This window comes from Centruroides sculpturatus, unplaced genomic scaffold (assembly GCF_000671375.1).
Source record: "Centruroides sculpturatus isolate CEXI.00-Female unplaced genomic scaffold, Cexi_2.0 scaffold150, whole genome shotgun sequence".
NCBI classification, from domain to species: domain Eukaryota; kingdom Metazoa; phylum Arthropoda; class Arachnida; order Scorpiones; family Buthidae; genus Centruroides; species Centruroides sculpturatus.
Genome location: NW_019384512.1, coordinates 962,002 through 978,030, shown reverse-complemented (window position 1 = coordinate 978,030; position 16,029 = coordinate 962,002). Strand labels below are relative to the sequence as shown.

Sequence of the window (16,029 nt, the reverse complement as noted above, 5' to 3'; positions counted from 1 at the left end):
TCGCTTTAGTAGTACTATACTACTATAATAATTTAGTATAGTCTAGCAATATTTATAGTAAGCTATAAATTCAGATATTTATAGAAACTAACGTAAAAATGTTACTATCTCAATCAATACGATTCAATTTTTGTATCGTATCACTTACAGATTTTTAAAATTATTTTACTATTCCTTTGGATTTATGCCAGAATAACTATTATGAAAAACATTTAATTATTTATTTTCCAATTCACATTTATGTAAATTTTTGAATTGAAATTTTAAATATAAAACTTATTTTTCTTTTTTTTTTTGTATTTAGTGAATGTAACAAAAGTGCTTCGTTTTTGTTAAATATAAAATTCACGTGAAGTAGACAAAAAATAATATGAAATTTTTAAAATCATTGAGTTTTGTTTAAATCGAGATAATGAATAATTTATGTATAAAAATTTTAAACATTTATTATACAAAAAACTAAATAAAAAATGATTTTTTCTTTATATTAGAAATATCTTTTATCCAGAATGAATAATCCTAATAAATGACTACAGATGGCGCTATAGTAAGTTTTTAAGGAAAATAAAATAAAATAAAATAAACATAAATGTTAAAGATATTTGTGAATTTATTAAACTGCTTTTTCCTTTTAATAATCTTCGGCTCATTGTTGTAAAGGAGGTTTTTTTCACTCCTTTGATTTTGCTTCTAATGCTTCTTATAAATAAATAAGTTTAATTCCGGAATGTATAAGATACTTGTCACTTTATAAAATATATTTTTTATGTTATATCACGTAAAAGCTATTATTAGATTTGATTTTAAAATAAAAGAAATTAAACTTAAAAAAAAGAAAAGAAAAAACATCTTCGACGAGGATGGGATTCGAACCCACGCGGGCAGAGCCCAATGGATTAGCAGTCCATCGCCTTAACCACTCGGCCACCTCGTCAACGACATACAACTTTCGTAATAATCTATATGAGACTAATTCAATGCAACTCTTAAAATTTTACATTTCTAGTAGTTACGTATTTATATAATTGAATACCTGTCAGTAATAAAACTAATAATATATGAATTTATTAATTCTATACTTACATTTGAATCATTGTAATTTATAGCCAACTTATTATCAAATGCTTAGATTTTAACATTAAATAAGTTTATTATATGCATATAAATATTTTATATATTTATATGCATATAAATTAATTTAATTTATTAATTTAAATTCATTAAAAATAAAGAGAAATTATAATTATGTTATAATTCGGAAGTAAAGTAATGTTAAAAAAAAATTATTATTATTTTTGTTTTGTGATTGTAACACCAGATGGCGGAAATATATTTATGATTTAAAGAGTAGTGTTTGGAAGGTGAGGTGTGTTTTTTTTTTATTCTTAACAATTTGTTTAAAATGTAATAGAATAATTCGAAATTACTCGAAAAATTTACTTTATTTTTTAAAAAATATTTTGCATTTGTTCGTAATTTAAAAAAATAAGGAATTATGTTCATGTAAAAAATTTAAAAAAATGAATTCCTTTTAAGAAATTCTTTTAATAGGAATTTTTCATGAAATTATATAATATTACTATAATAAAATTGCAGAAAAATATTAAAATGATTGTTTTTTTAGATCTTTTAATATAAAAATTCCAACATGTTTATTATTACTGTAAAATGAGTCAACATTACTTTTAAATGTTTGTTCATAAAATATTTAAATGCAATTTTTAAAGTATTAAATTTTAATTATTATTTAATTAGATAATAATTTTTAAAAATTAATTATCTTATTTACATTAAAAGCCGAAAACAGTTGATATTTAAGTAAAATAGTCTAAAAGTAAATGATTACAGTTTATTGTTTTATTGCAACTGAAAACTGATTCGTTTACTTCGTCATCATTAATAAGATATTTGAATGATTAAATTTGTATAAATATGTAAATATTTACGGTAAAATCTTGATGTTTCGTTACTTTTCTAAATTAAAGTGTTAATTGGGACCGGCAAACGTCTATAGTGTAACAAAATACGATATATTTTAAATGCCATTTAGGCTTTCGTATGTAAAGGAAATTATACCAGTGTTTTAAAAAATTATATTAAATATGTTTCTCACTAATACGTAATTAAAATTACCTATAGTTGGTTTATATTCTATTCATAGTTTCCCTCCTTTCCTCTAGAACAATGGTTCTCAACGTTTCTCGTGTCGCGGACCCCTAAAACTTCCACGTCATGATAAACTGCCATTCCTAGGATCCGCGGACCACCGGTTGATTAACGCGACTTTAGAACACGTTTCTGATGGCCATATTCACTACCAAGAGTTACAAGTTTACCAATTGCCATTCTCGTTACTTTTAGTATGTGAACGCTTATTGGTTAAATTCTAAAACTAACTCGTGATCCTGGTTGTGAATACGAATATGAATTGAACACTGTTGGGACAATTCATTTATTAAGCGTACAGTTTTTAAGTTTATTTTGATCGTTTCCTTTCTTGTTTTGCAGAATATAATGCACTTTCGGCAATCTTTTATCCTTTAATTATGCGTACGAATTAATTAGTGCATTGACCCCCTGACAATTAAAGAAAAGAGAGAAAAGTTCTGCAAATGCTAGTTTATTCACACGACTAGTAAGAAGGCTTATAAGAACAAATGAGTTTGTCAGTAATACCACTAAAATATCCACGTAAACAATACTCGAAACCTCCATCGTACAGGCCTACAACGATGTACAGTACTTTCGCGACTCCTCTCCACCTTTAACTGCATTGGTACACGTAATTAATGGACGGTCCCATTTATGTAGAATCTAGTGTTTAACTTGGAAGTTTTACTGCTAAATTTCTATTTAGCGCGGTTATGAAATTGTCAGTAAGTCGAGTGTGACGCTAAATTGAAGTACCTCAAATGATACTACTGTATATAGTAATGAAATCTACACGCAAAGTTTGAGTCTGAAAGTGGCATTACTTCATTACTACGAAAGTCGCATTGCTTGATAAAGCGGCTTTAATATACAGTAGTTGAATAAGTCTGTTTCGTTTGAAACTGGCTATGCCATTGGCTAGGTGCTGTTAGAAAGTAATATTGGATTGACAAAAAAGTGAACGCATCAAGAGGTTCATCTGCTAAGATGGTGGAGACAGATGGAGAAAATCTGGAAAAATTACATAGTTAGCCCGTTGGTCAGACTGGAATTAGAGACTGACCACCAGTGTTAAGAGGTTTTATCCACTAGTTGGCTGGCGTTATATAGGACCACGTCATATTAAGATTTGACTGTATATAACAATTTGTTTATTAATTTATGTGTAAATGAATATAATTTAGTTAATTGTTTAATTAAGAGTCAATATACATCACAAAATAATAATAATAATAATTATTATATTTCCTAGGATAGAATTTTACAGAATTAATTTCAGATTTTCAGGAAGTTTAGTGTCAGAATGGATTTTTAGTAAACAAATAAATAAAATACTTTCGGAATGGTTAAACACAGTTTGTTTATGATTATAAACTGAAATATCGTGTAAATGTTATAAGTTTTATGTAAGAAACACCTAAAATGAAATAAGGAAATCAATAAAACTAAACCATCGTATTATATTTTACAATTTATTACTTTTCTATGCTCTACATAAACACACAAAAAAATGTAGGAAAATTTCGTTTTATAAGGATGTTTAAACGTTAATCGTGTTTCTAGGACCGATAAAAAAGAAAGAGAATAAAAGAAAAATATAATTTAGTAAATATGTTTTATGCCCATGTAAATTTTTTCAATCAAATTTTCGTGGGATAGTCTTTTCCTAATATATCGGGCTCCGTCCCTTACCATCCGATCGACTTCATTGTGGACCAAGCAGAATCCAAATTGAGTATAATAAAAAGGCCCTCTTAGTGACTACAGGGCGGAAAAAGTAAAAAATATATACGTATTGTGGGTTCGACCATATACACAATGAAGACTGTCGGGTAGGGAGAGACGGAGCCCGAAATATCCGGCAGAGACCATCTTCGAAAATTCCTGAGGATTTTTCGACTCCCTCTCCCCGAATTCGACCCGGATTCCCGTAACAATACGCTGGCGCCTTAACTGTCTAATGCCCAACTGTCTTGGCTATACGGCCGTCATACCCTATAATAGGTCCACCAGTGGCTGAGTGGATAAAACCACTGAACACTGTAGTTGGTCGTGAGTTTGTGCCTAGTCAACAGGCAGGCCACGTGAAATTTTCCGGGTTTTCTTCACGTTAGTAATACCTAAACAGGAGCCAGTTTTCTATTTAAAAAACCACCCGGGAGGCACCCCTTCCTCGGCAGATCACATGCGTATCGCGGTGCCTTAACTAAATAAATCAAACTTACCCTATAATAAAATAAATATCAAATCTGGAAACATAATTGTATGTTGTTTCAAAAGGTATTATTGTATACAAAATTACAAATTTGTTTTTCTTTTTGTTTTCTTTTACGTGTCAAGAGGTTTCAGGTTTTTATTCATTGTATAAATTTTAAGAAACAGACTTTCTAAGTCTGAAAATAGAATTTTTCCTATAATATTGGCAGATTATTTTAGATAAGTTATAGACATAATTTTAGTTGATTTATTTATAAAAAGCAACAGTAAGGAAATAATGTGTGATATTCTTCTCATATTTTTTGACAACAATAAATTTTATATTGTTATTCAATCACAATTTTTTCAGATTAAAAATAAAATTTAATAGCGTACATTGAACTTGTTTAATATTTACAGGTATTTGTTTCATAGGTATAAAAGTATTGATAAATTTTATTGCCTTTCGTGTATTTCCTTAACTTTTTACTATTTTATAAATAGTAAAAACATTTTTAGTGTAAGGAATATACATATTTTAAATTACCTTTCAATGGTTTTTTCCTTTAAAATTTCATGATCTAAAAATGAGAAAGAAAACCCGAATGAAACATGCTGCAATACTGTATAATCTTATCAGTGCAACTAATAAACCTGTAGCATATTTTAGATATGTATCTCAAATATTCTATGGCCGAGTGAGTGAAAGCACTCAGCATTGTAGTTGTTCGTGGGTTCGCGGCCTCGCCAACGGGCTGGCCACACGGAGTTTTCCGAATTTTTTCACATTTGTAAATAGGGGGTCATAGAAAATCCTCCCGGGAGGTGTTCCTTCTCGGCAGATTGACATACAAACAACAATTAAAAGTCGGACCGGATGGCCGAGACGTTAAAATGCTAGCCTATTAACTGGAGTACCGGGTTCGAATCCAGCCAGCAAAACCCTTAGAATATATTGAGATCGGCATGTTCTAGATATGTCGGGCTCCATTCCTCATCACCTAGTCAGTCGCCTCATTGTGAGTCTGACCGAATCCATGACGGGCCTGCAAAAAGGCTCACAAGGCAGAAAGAGTAAAAATTTATTTGATTTTTGAAGTATTTCAGTTAATTTATTTTTAAGTTATTTAAAAAAATTAATAATAAATACCTGTTGAATTCTGTTCAATATCCCCGTCCTTTTTAAGTGCCCAAAATTTTGTGAAATCGATATTAATCAATCGCTATTATCTTTATAAGTTCATTTTAATTATCAACAAACGTGAATTTTAACCAAATAGTGATTAAGTTTAGATTGGTACAGACAGTTTCTTGGAACTTTAGTGCGTTCCACTTAGTTGTCACGCCCGTACTATAATGAAACGAGACACACCCAAATATTATTGTCTGTGAGGTGTAATAAATAAAATAATTTTTATTATCATAGTTTTATAATTACGCCTTTTGTTACTTTTAGCAGCGATAAGAGAAGGCTAAAGACCTATATGAAAATTTAAACCAACTAAAAATAAAGCTTTGTATACCTTTGCTCGTAAGTTCAGGAAAAAAATAAAAATGTTAGAACGTTAAAATTTTCAGGAATTATGATAGATGTTGGGAGAGGTTCAGACCACCAACATGGTCGAATCTTTAAACGGCAACCACTTTTCAGAAACATCTCTTTTCGAAATAACATCTGAACAACGGACATTTTTTAAGTTTTCGTCAGTGGCCATTGGTTGGAAGTTCGACTATATATTTTTTTGAATAATAAAATTTGATTAAAATAAATAAATATTGCTTTGCTTAATATATTAATACAATAGATTAAAACGAATTATCTGCAACTAATTTTTTTAACCCCTAAATGCCCGCCGGCCTTATTTTTAAATAAGGTCTTTGATACAATGTTCATCTATTTTGTATTAAATCTTTCTAAGAAGTTACAAAAAATCCAACAACGACTTGCTTAACTTTTCCGGCGATTTTTGGTGGAGCCTTTTGTTATGAGATGTTTTTATTAAAAACTTTATATTTTTCATTATTATAAAATAGCAAAAGGATTAATTTTGAGGGTAGGAATGGGTTTTACATAAAATTGTAAATTCTAATAATGAGTAAAATCGTCATTATGTTTAGCTCTACTGGAGATATGACACATTACACCCCTTTATCCTCCCACCCTCAACCTTTAAACCATCAGAATTTAATAGCATCAATTCCCTAATACATAAACCTCCCTGCAAAATTTCAGAAACTTTCGACCAAAAAAAAAAAAAAAAAAAAACACAGGAGTTATTAAAATTTAAAGAGGGAGAACAAAATTGTGCTCCACCCATACCCAGTAACATCCATATATACAGGAAAAAAAACCCTAATTTTTTGCATTTCTCGACGTTTCAAAGTTTTCCAAGTCCAAAAATGTAAAAAATCTCGAGTCTTTTTTTCTGATCGCTGTACTTTCTCTGTGTTTTATATAACAGTCGGGAAAGTAAAAATAGATATGATATGATTAATTCTCTTTTTTATCTGTTAGTTTGCTCATTTGTTTGTCTATTCACAAAATCTCCGGAAATGAAAGTTTACTTTTATTTTCATATGTAAACTTTAATTTTCCGGTTAAATATACTGTATATACCAAATACTGTGAATGTATAGCATTGTGTGGAAACGTTTATCACGATTTTTTAAAATACTTTCTACCTGATTTATGATCTATAGGAAAATTTTGATCTATGATAAAATGATAGATTCTTGTAGTATATTAAGTTTTTTGAGTAAATATTAAGTTCCTCAATATTATTGAATGAAATAATGACTAACAATGAAGTAACTGTTAGTCATTTTTCCTTCCTTAAGAATATATCTAATACGTATTTATAATAATTAAATAAATTTGAAATAAATTTTGAATTTCTGTTTGATAAAATTATGTAGCAATAGTGATAATTAGAAATTTTTAAGAAAATGAAAACTTTATATTAAACTAGCAGATATGCCCGAGGCTATCTGAGCAAAAAATAATAAGGACAAGCATTAAAATGAAACTCATATTTGGTTATTTTATCTAACCATTGTTATTTCTATCACGATGTGTCAAGGGGATGAAATTGGGGAGGAGTGGGGTGTTCAGGTTTTATGGTAGCCTATATTTTCTGCAGGATCCCAGAGAGTATGAGAAATTTTGGTGCATATCGGTTAAAGGGAGTTTTACAAGTGTTTGAAGAACGGATAGATAGATTCTATTTAATTTAAGGAGATTAGATGGAAAATATAAATTTACCAACAATTTAATAGCGCAACTTTTTTAAATTTTGGGAAATCCTTACTTGTTTCAATCCACAAAAATAAAATAAATTAATTTTAATAGTATATTATAATAATTATATAAATAATTTAGATTTTAGTACATCATCGTAATCATTACTCCTGATCTATAGTACTTTAAGGAGCAGTCTATTAATTATGTGTACAGTTTTTTGAGCCAGTTTTGGCGTCTCCCTCCCTGTCTTGTACAATGATATGTACTTTTGTAAATCGTAATAAATGTACGCTTTCATCTATAATTATGTAATTAATTAAGGATAGGTTTTACAATAGTTCATGGATCCCCTGACATTGAAGAAATGACTTTTAAAAAAATCTGCAAATATTTTCTAACTGATAATTTACTCACACTACTAATAAGTAGACCTCAAGAAGAAATTCGTATGCCACTAAAAAATATCTACGTATACAATGCCTCGATCCTCTTTTCTACCTTGTAGACTTACAGTACAAGGGAGAAAGGATACAATGAACGTATACAAATGGTGTACAATGTGTCCAATGATGTAGATACTTTTCGCGACCCTTTCCTTAAACTGTACACGCAATTAATGGATATCCCCTAATAATCATTAATTAGAAGTATTTGGATTTGCAACAAAACTGAAAAACCAAGGATAGATGATATGGACTGATAATTTTCAAAAATCTAAGTGTAAATTAGTTTTTAATTAGGTCTACACATTTATGGGGGAAACATTAATTAAGCTTCATTTTAACAACAGTAAAATAACCAGAAAAAAAGCAGTAGTAATCAGGAAGTATTTAGTTGCAGAAATTTGTTTTGTAGAGAGTTTATTTAATATATTCTAAGTTGTTAATAATTTTACTCTTTTAAATTAATTAACTTTAAAATTACTTTGAGGAAATTTCAATTTCTACTACTAGTCTCTTCGATTCATTTCTTTTCTAATCAGAAATCTTCAATTTATTCGTGTACGTTGAAAAGCAATAAAAATTGTATGCTGTCTTACTTATGACGTTTTAAATTACTTTGGAAACGTTAAAAACAAATTGAAAATAGAACACTTTTTATTAAACCTTGAGAAAATTTACTTAAAAGAATTTTTAACACTAACACAAAATGAGGAAAATTATTTCTGATCGTAACAATCGGATTACATTGACTAAAATCCAGTCTTTTCCCCTAATAAATCACCTAAACTTTTTGTTTTATCTCTTCTTAAACATTCATCTATTTAAAGACTCCCAGTGATCAAATGGATAAAACCACTGAACTCTGGTAATTAGTAGAGAGTCGCGCCTCACCAACGAAATGGCCACGCTAAGTTTTCCGGATTTCTTCCTGTATCTAAGATCTAAATAGAAGTCAATTTCCTACAGAACGACCTCCGGAAGGCAGATCGTTCAAATGTTGCGCTGCCGTATCCCATCAACCAAACCAAACTCGTAGTTGGTTGTGGGTTCGCATCTCACCAACGGGCTTGCCAAGTGAAGTTTTCTAGATTTTATTCACGCCTGTAACACCTAAATAGGGATAAATTTACATAGAAAATCCTCCCAAGAGGCAAGATCGTTCTGCCTTATTCAAACAATCCAATCCAATTATTTATTAAAAGAGTTTCTAGTTGAGTTAAAATGTCGAGTGAATGTATTAGAGAAGTGTTTCGGTAAAGTATTCCTGTATATAAAATATTTATTTTACAATTTTTCAACATCTTTTTCCTATTTTCTTTATATTATTAAATTAGTTTTTTTCCATACTGAATATATTCCCAACCAAGTTATGCTTCAATCTTAAACTTCCTACATCTTACGGATCTTACGACATTCTAAAAATTCGATATATTTGGATATAAAAGTGACACGAATCTTGAAAATATCTTAAATTTGTACGTAATAGAAGTAGTGAACTCTTCTTAAACAAGAACTCTCGTAAACCTACAAATAAAACTTGATCGAAGTTTCAGCCTTATGCATTCGTTTCAGTGAATGCACTACTGATCACAAGAGCACTTACCGATTGTGGATCGTCTGACATCAACTTGTATGCAGAACAAACGAAATTTATTCCATAAATAATGCATGGTGTAACAAAATTAATTAATTTTTGGAGGAAATTAAATAAATTTCCTGAATTTTTATTCTGAAAATTGATTTTGGATGGGAGGATGCAAATACACAGCCAACAAACAAATGAAAGATTTTGCAGAAAGTAAGGAGGAAAAAGTCTACGCGGCGGCTTTCGACTTGTATGCTCTAATAGAGTGGAAAATTATTAAATTTGCCATTGTCGGTGGCGCTAGTAGCGCTTGAGTGAATGCTTCCATTTTCATCGCATGGTTGCCGTTAAGTCAATGTTGCCAACCAATTTGGACTGTAACTACTTTTATGTTCACAACATTGACTTTGCTCCATTTTTAATTTTAAAAATCTAATTTTATTCAAGCATGATTTCTTTTTCTTCTACCTAAACATAACTAAATTCGTATAGATAATGATCGCTGTCAAATTGGATAATGATTTATTTCGCACATCTTAATATAATTAGGAGGTTCTCATTCAAATAAAGCAAATTTATATATGGTCTTACTTTTAACTTACTTTTAACATTTAAAAAATGCCAAATATATTGATGAGATAACGTTCAAAGTTTATATTTATGCGTGTTTAAAATGCTGTAAAAATGTGACTTTTATACAAAGTATTTCTTTATTAAATTGAACAGCCTAAAGAAAAGTCAGTTGGAAAAAAATAAAATAAAATAAGATAATAAAATTTAACGAAAGATAAATAATAATTAATGAGGTCAAAGATTTAACCTCGTTTTTTTCAGATGGTTTTACAGATGATTAAACACTGTTGTGTTATTTGTGATGGTTTTTTAACGGAGGTTGTCTATTTTATATGTTGAGAATCGTAATAAACGTACGCTATAATTTCTTATTAGACGATACCCATTTTGATCCAATATTTTAGTAGTTTTTTTTATGTCATTAATGGCTGATCAGATGGTGAGATAATCACATTTTTTTCTTGTGCCTAGTAGTGGCCGAGTGGATAAAACCACTAAACACTGGTCGTGGGTTCGCACCTGATTAACGGACTCGTGACATTTCTTTGAGTTTTCTTCACGTGTCTAAATAGAGCTAGTTTTCCACAGGAATTTTTTCCCGGTAGGCAGATCGCCTTGGAAGATCGCCTTTGTTGATTTGCCTTATCCCATTATTCCACACCACGTATAATTTCTATAATGTAATAATTAAACTTTATTCATGAGAATTATCGTAAAAATATTGCAATATATTGTATGAATTAAGTTATTTTCTATAGTCATTAATGCTTATAAAATTTAAGAAAAAACAAAATTTTCGGCAAGAATTTTTGATAAGGTTCTTTGTACGACTTTCGACACATCCTATTTCTCCAATTACAATGTTTAAAATTCTTGTTATAACGTCCATGACAGAAATACTCTTCATCCCTAATAATGTAGATATCATGTCATAGACTAGACACAAGACATACTTAGCTTACATTTTTAATATGTTATACATTTTTATACTGTATTTAACTGTATTTGTATTTAACTGTACTTATATTTAACTGTATTTGTCAAAACCAGTTATAATGCTTGAATTTTTCTGCTTAATATAGCAGAATTTCAATCTTTTTGGCCTACATAGTATGACAGAAATACAACTTTTTGGAGCAGGCAAAATATATTACACGTTTAACTCTATAACTAGAATTGTTAAACAATAGAGACTAAGTATATATTATTATTAAAGGTAGAGTTACTCGAGGGTCTAGGCTAGGGATGACGAATCTTTTTGAGCTCGCGTGCCATATTGCAAGCATACTTAGCTTTAAAGGTGTTTTATGTGTACCAAAGTTTTAGACTTCGAATAACGATATTTAAATGAATTAAATGAATATGCTTTAATTAGAATAAATATAAAAAAGCTGATTGAAAAATCAGGTATCTATTTGCTATTTACATCGTTACTTCGATTACCATTAATTAAATTACCATATGTTTTTGCTAATTTTTTATGCTTACTAATTATTTACTTTTCAAAATACTGAAGTTGTTAAGCAATTAATTAAAAAATATCAAATTTTTATAAATAAGAATATAAATTATTTTTGAAAATTCGAATTTTACTTATAAACAGAATCTGGTAAAGATTTAGAATTACAGGAGTAGAAAGAATTAGTTTTGTGATATAAAGTAATACCACAATACGAAATCTGTTAAGGGGGTCCTCCACAAAACACCTTGTTTGGGAAACAAACCCTTATTTAGGTATTAGATACGCATAGAAAACATGGAAAACTCCATTGATGATTTTATCTTAAATAATTTTTAAAAATTTTATTATTTTTAAGCGTAAGGACTGTCAGACAAAGTTACAAAGTTTGCAGCGTACTGCGTGCCTGCTATTACAAAGGTCATGCTAATGATATTGGATCTTCCTTCTGTGCATATGTTTATTCATCCTGAAGCGAGGAGACTGTACTGGTCAACGCATTTCTGGATCAGCTATTGTTGGACATTTGGCTATATTGAGGGACACGATGAAAAAAGACATTCTTTAATAGGTTATAACAGACTGATACTTCGGTTTCTGTTTGACAGGCGTTTCTGGTCTTCTTTCCCACTCGCCTTGACTGGTATAAGGATAAGGTGACCTTTCGTTCACAGGATATAATCTGGTTTACAGACGGATCCAAAACTGATGCCACAAATGCAAAATTTTGGCACAAGTGCTGGAATTTGTGGGGCTGTTTTGTCCTAGTGGGTATGTTCCCCGCTGTGTTTCAACTAGCTATTATTTGATATATTGCACCATTTTACTTAGAGATCTTTTAAATAAGATTATCTACATTGCTTCTGACAGTCAGGAGCAATGTAGATAATGGTAATAAATAATACCTAAATAAGGGTTTGGGCACTTGACTCTTAATGGCACTTGACTCTTAATGGCACTTGACTCTTCTCTGGTTTCTTCAGCGCTGGCTACAGCAATATGTAGATGCAAGGGTATGAGATTATCGTTGGCAATGTAAGTGGCCAAACAGGGAGCTTCATATTCCTTTGTAGGGTCCGAACTAGTTCTTAGTATTCCTTGTAATACTTTTTAAAGCTATCAAAGAATGAACTATCTTTAATGATTTCAAACATTAAAGGTTAACTGATGGTTCAATCAGAGAACGACTTATTGTAGCGATTAAATTAACTTATATGAGAAATCAGGACCGGTCCTATAAAAACCGGGGCCCGGTTCAAAGTTGTCGTGCGGGGCCTTTTAATAATAATAACAATACTCACTTATTCTTTTGGAGTTATACGTTGGACTCACACAGATCTTGAGCAACTCCAAAGGGAAACAAGAACAACATTTACTAAGCATAAAAACATCATCCTAAATCCATCCTAAAAAGATTAGCCCTTCCATGTAAAGATGGCGGACTGATTGCCATAGTAAATTTTCACTACAAACAAACAAAAGACGCTTAAACTTATACCATGTTTTGACACGTTACAACATAAATAGCATAGACACCATTAAGTAATCGTGGGATCGAAAGGCACTTCATTGTAGGCATCCCTACGACCTGGCCCAGGATTTTGTTGACAAAACTGCGTCAAACAGCTGGTTAACTCGGGGATGCATCTTTGGGGAAACGGAAGGGTTCATGATTGCCATACAGGATCAGGTAATAAGTACTAAAAACTACATAAAACAAAAATATATGCAAAACAACCACCAAACAACGACAATTTTTAATGTAGTAGCCGTTGTTTACAGGTTTGACTAGTTTTAATTTAATAAAAAATATATAAACATACTGAACACTCACAAATGACACATGCAGAAAATATCACATCATACCAGAAATTATACGACACATCACTTCTGGTTGCAAGCTCTTGGCACAGACAGATTATTTACATAGACAAGTAGGAAATATAATATACCAACAAGAGCTTGCAAATAAACACAAATTATTAGACACCCACAAACCATACTACAAATACATTCCACAGACAGTATTGGAAACCAACAGGCACAAAATATGCTATGACAGCCATAATCAGATAAAACAATTTACCACAACAGGCCATACATCACACTCATTGACAAACACAACAAAATCACATACATTATAGACATATCCATTCCAAACACACAATGTATAAACCACATGCACTGGAAAAATCAGCAAGTAGGCTACACAGAACTTGCCCAGGAAATAAGGCATCTGTGGAGGATGGATAAGGTTCTTATTGTACCTGTCGTCATCTACAGGTGTCATACCACACACGCTACACAAAAGCCGGGGAACATTACAGTTGAATAGAAACACATAAATCACACTACAGAAGGCCACGATATTGAATACATGTCATATTGTTAGGAAATTTCTAAATACAGACACATACACTGACGCAATTATTTAATTTTGATCTTGTTTTGGTTGCTATGCCTTGACTCTAGTCCGGCATAGTATACAACAACCGGTGTCAACCGAATATAACTCACTAAACACAACATAATAATAATAAAAACAGTTCTGAACAACAAAATAATATTTTAATGGTAAACATGCTATCCGTTAAATAGAATAGCGAAAATTAGTTAAATTATCGAATAATAAATTGATCAATTTTTAAATTTCACAAGAGTTAAATCATGCAGGATCGCGGAGCCGGTCGGATATTAAAGCTAGACTCTTTTGCCTAGCCTGCTCGCTGGGCGATTTAAAGATTTCTTGGTTTCGATTGGAATCTTGTTCGTGTTTTATCGATGGTTTGAGTGGTTTTGATCACTTTAACTGCCGACTGAAATTTTCCTCCTCAGCTTCTTGCCGCTTTTGAGATTTCGCCAAGAAGACTCCAGAATGTGCAGATCTCTGCTCAGGTAGATTTATTCATCTTGGTTTCACTTTGTTGATCCGTGGTGAAGTCCCTCAGCATTCATTCAGAGGTTTACTGAACTTTTTTGAAGTTTAGTCTTCTGAAGTAATCTGTCTTGGGGCACTGGTCGAGGTGGGCTTGGCCTGCTGTGTTTAAAATACATTACGATAAATCATTTTTAAGTATTGTAATGTTTTCTAATTATTAGACAATATAAAATATTTTAAAGTGATAAAATGCACTAATAACGACATTTAAAACGAAGAACTCATTTAAACTAAATATTTTAAATACTATAAATGTAAAATAAATAGTTAAGAAGCAGAACTTTAAAATATGGGAGAAAATTCGATATTTTATATTTAAAATCTTAAATAATCACGTCATTAAAATAAATATAATGATGAATATTGTTACGAATATAATATATTCATATGCAGTCGAACCTTCCAACAACGACCGTCTGTATAGTGCGGCCATTTTTTTCAGAAACTATTTTGAAAAATATATGCAAAACAACCACCGAACAACGAAAATTTGTAATGTAGTAGCCGTTGTTTACAGGCTTGACTAGTTTTAATTTAATAAAAATATATAACCGTATATATGATTATAGTCGTAGTTGAATGGAGTTTTATTATTGTAGTGATATTTATTGATGATTATATTGAATAACATTTTAATCGCATGTGGTACTTCAAGTAATAAACATTAACTTTTTACGACAAAAGTTTATAAACCATCTGTTGAAATTAATTCGGAAAAATAAATGGTTGCATTAAAATATTTCTGAGTAAAGAATGAAAAGAAAGATATAAAACTATTGAGTTTATATTCTATATATATGTGTTAAAATAGGATTTTAAATTGTACTTTAAAATAGCTTATTTTATGTCAGACAAACTATATAATTAAATTCTTTTGTTAATTGTTTTAAAATGTACAATGTCGAATATATTTTAAACGATCTAATATAAGCTTGATATAAAAAATTGTTACATTTTCTAAAAATATTAGTTGTTATTGCAAACATTTTAAAGTTAATATAAAGAATAAAGAAAAGTTTTATTTAAAAAAAATAAGTGTTTATTTTAGATAAACATTTTTGTGTGTGTGTGTGTGTCTGTGTGTGTTTTAGGCCTACTAGTGGATAAAAATCAGTGAACACTGATAGTGGGTATAGATTCATGCCTGACCAACAGGTTGATCATGGAATTTTCCGAGTTTTCTTCGAGTGTATAAAACGTAAATAGGGACCAATTTGGCATAGAAAGTCCTCCCGGAAGACATTCCTCCTGGCAGATCACCACGTGTTGCGTTGCTTTATCCAATCAATCCAATATTTTCCATTAGAAAGTTTTACAAATTGCTTCTTCAAGAATTAATTAGGAATCTAGAAAGTTATTTTCTCCGTTAGCGATATTATAGTCTTATAAATCAATATAATCGTATTGAATACTATTTATTGCTGTTTACTACTTTCTCCATTA

At 30.4% G+C, this 16,029-nt stretch overlaps 1 protein-coding gene and 1 non-coding gene across 2 annotated transcripts in view; one reads left to right on the top strand and one right to left on the bottom strand.

Annotated features, from left to right (window-relative positions):
• Window positions 1-852: 852 nt before the first annotated feature.
• On the bottom strand, window positions 853-934 carry Trnas-gcu. Its single transcript has one exon. It is a non-coding gene; the product is annotated as a tRNA-Ser (tRNA).
• Window positions 935-1,342: 408 nt separating this feature from the next.
• The window catches only part of LOC111622473 (glycoprotein 3-alpha-L-fucosyltransferase A-like), a 58,048-nt gene continuing 43,361 nt past the window's right edge, over window positions 1,343-16,029 (top strand). Inside the window, exon 1 of the mRNA XM_023364865.1 lies at window positions 1,343-1,366. The gene's annotated coding sequence lies outside the window, so the exon portion shown is untranslated. The remainder of the gene's footprint in view (window positions 1,367-16,029) is intronic.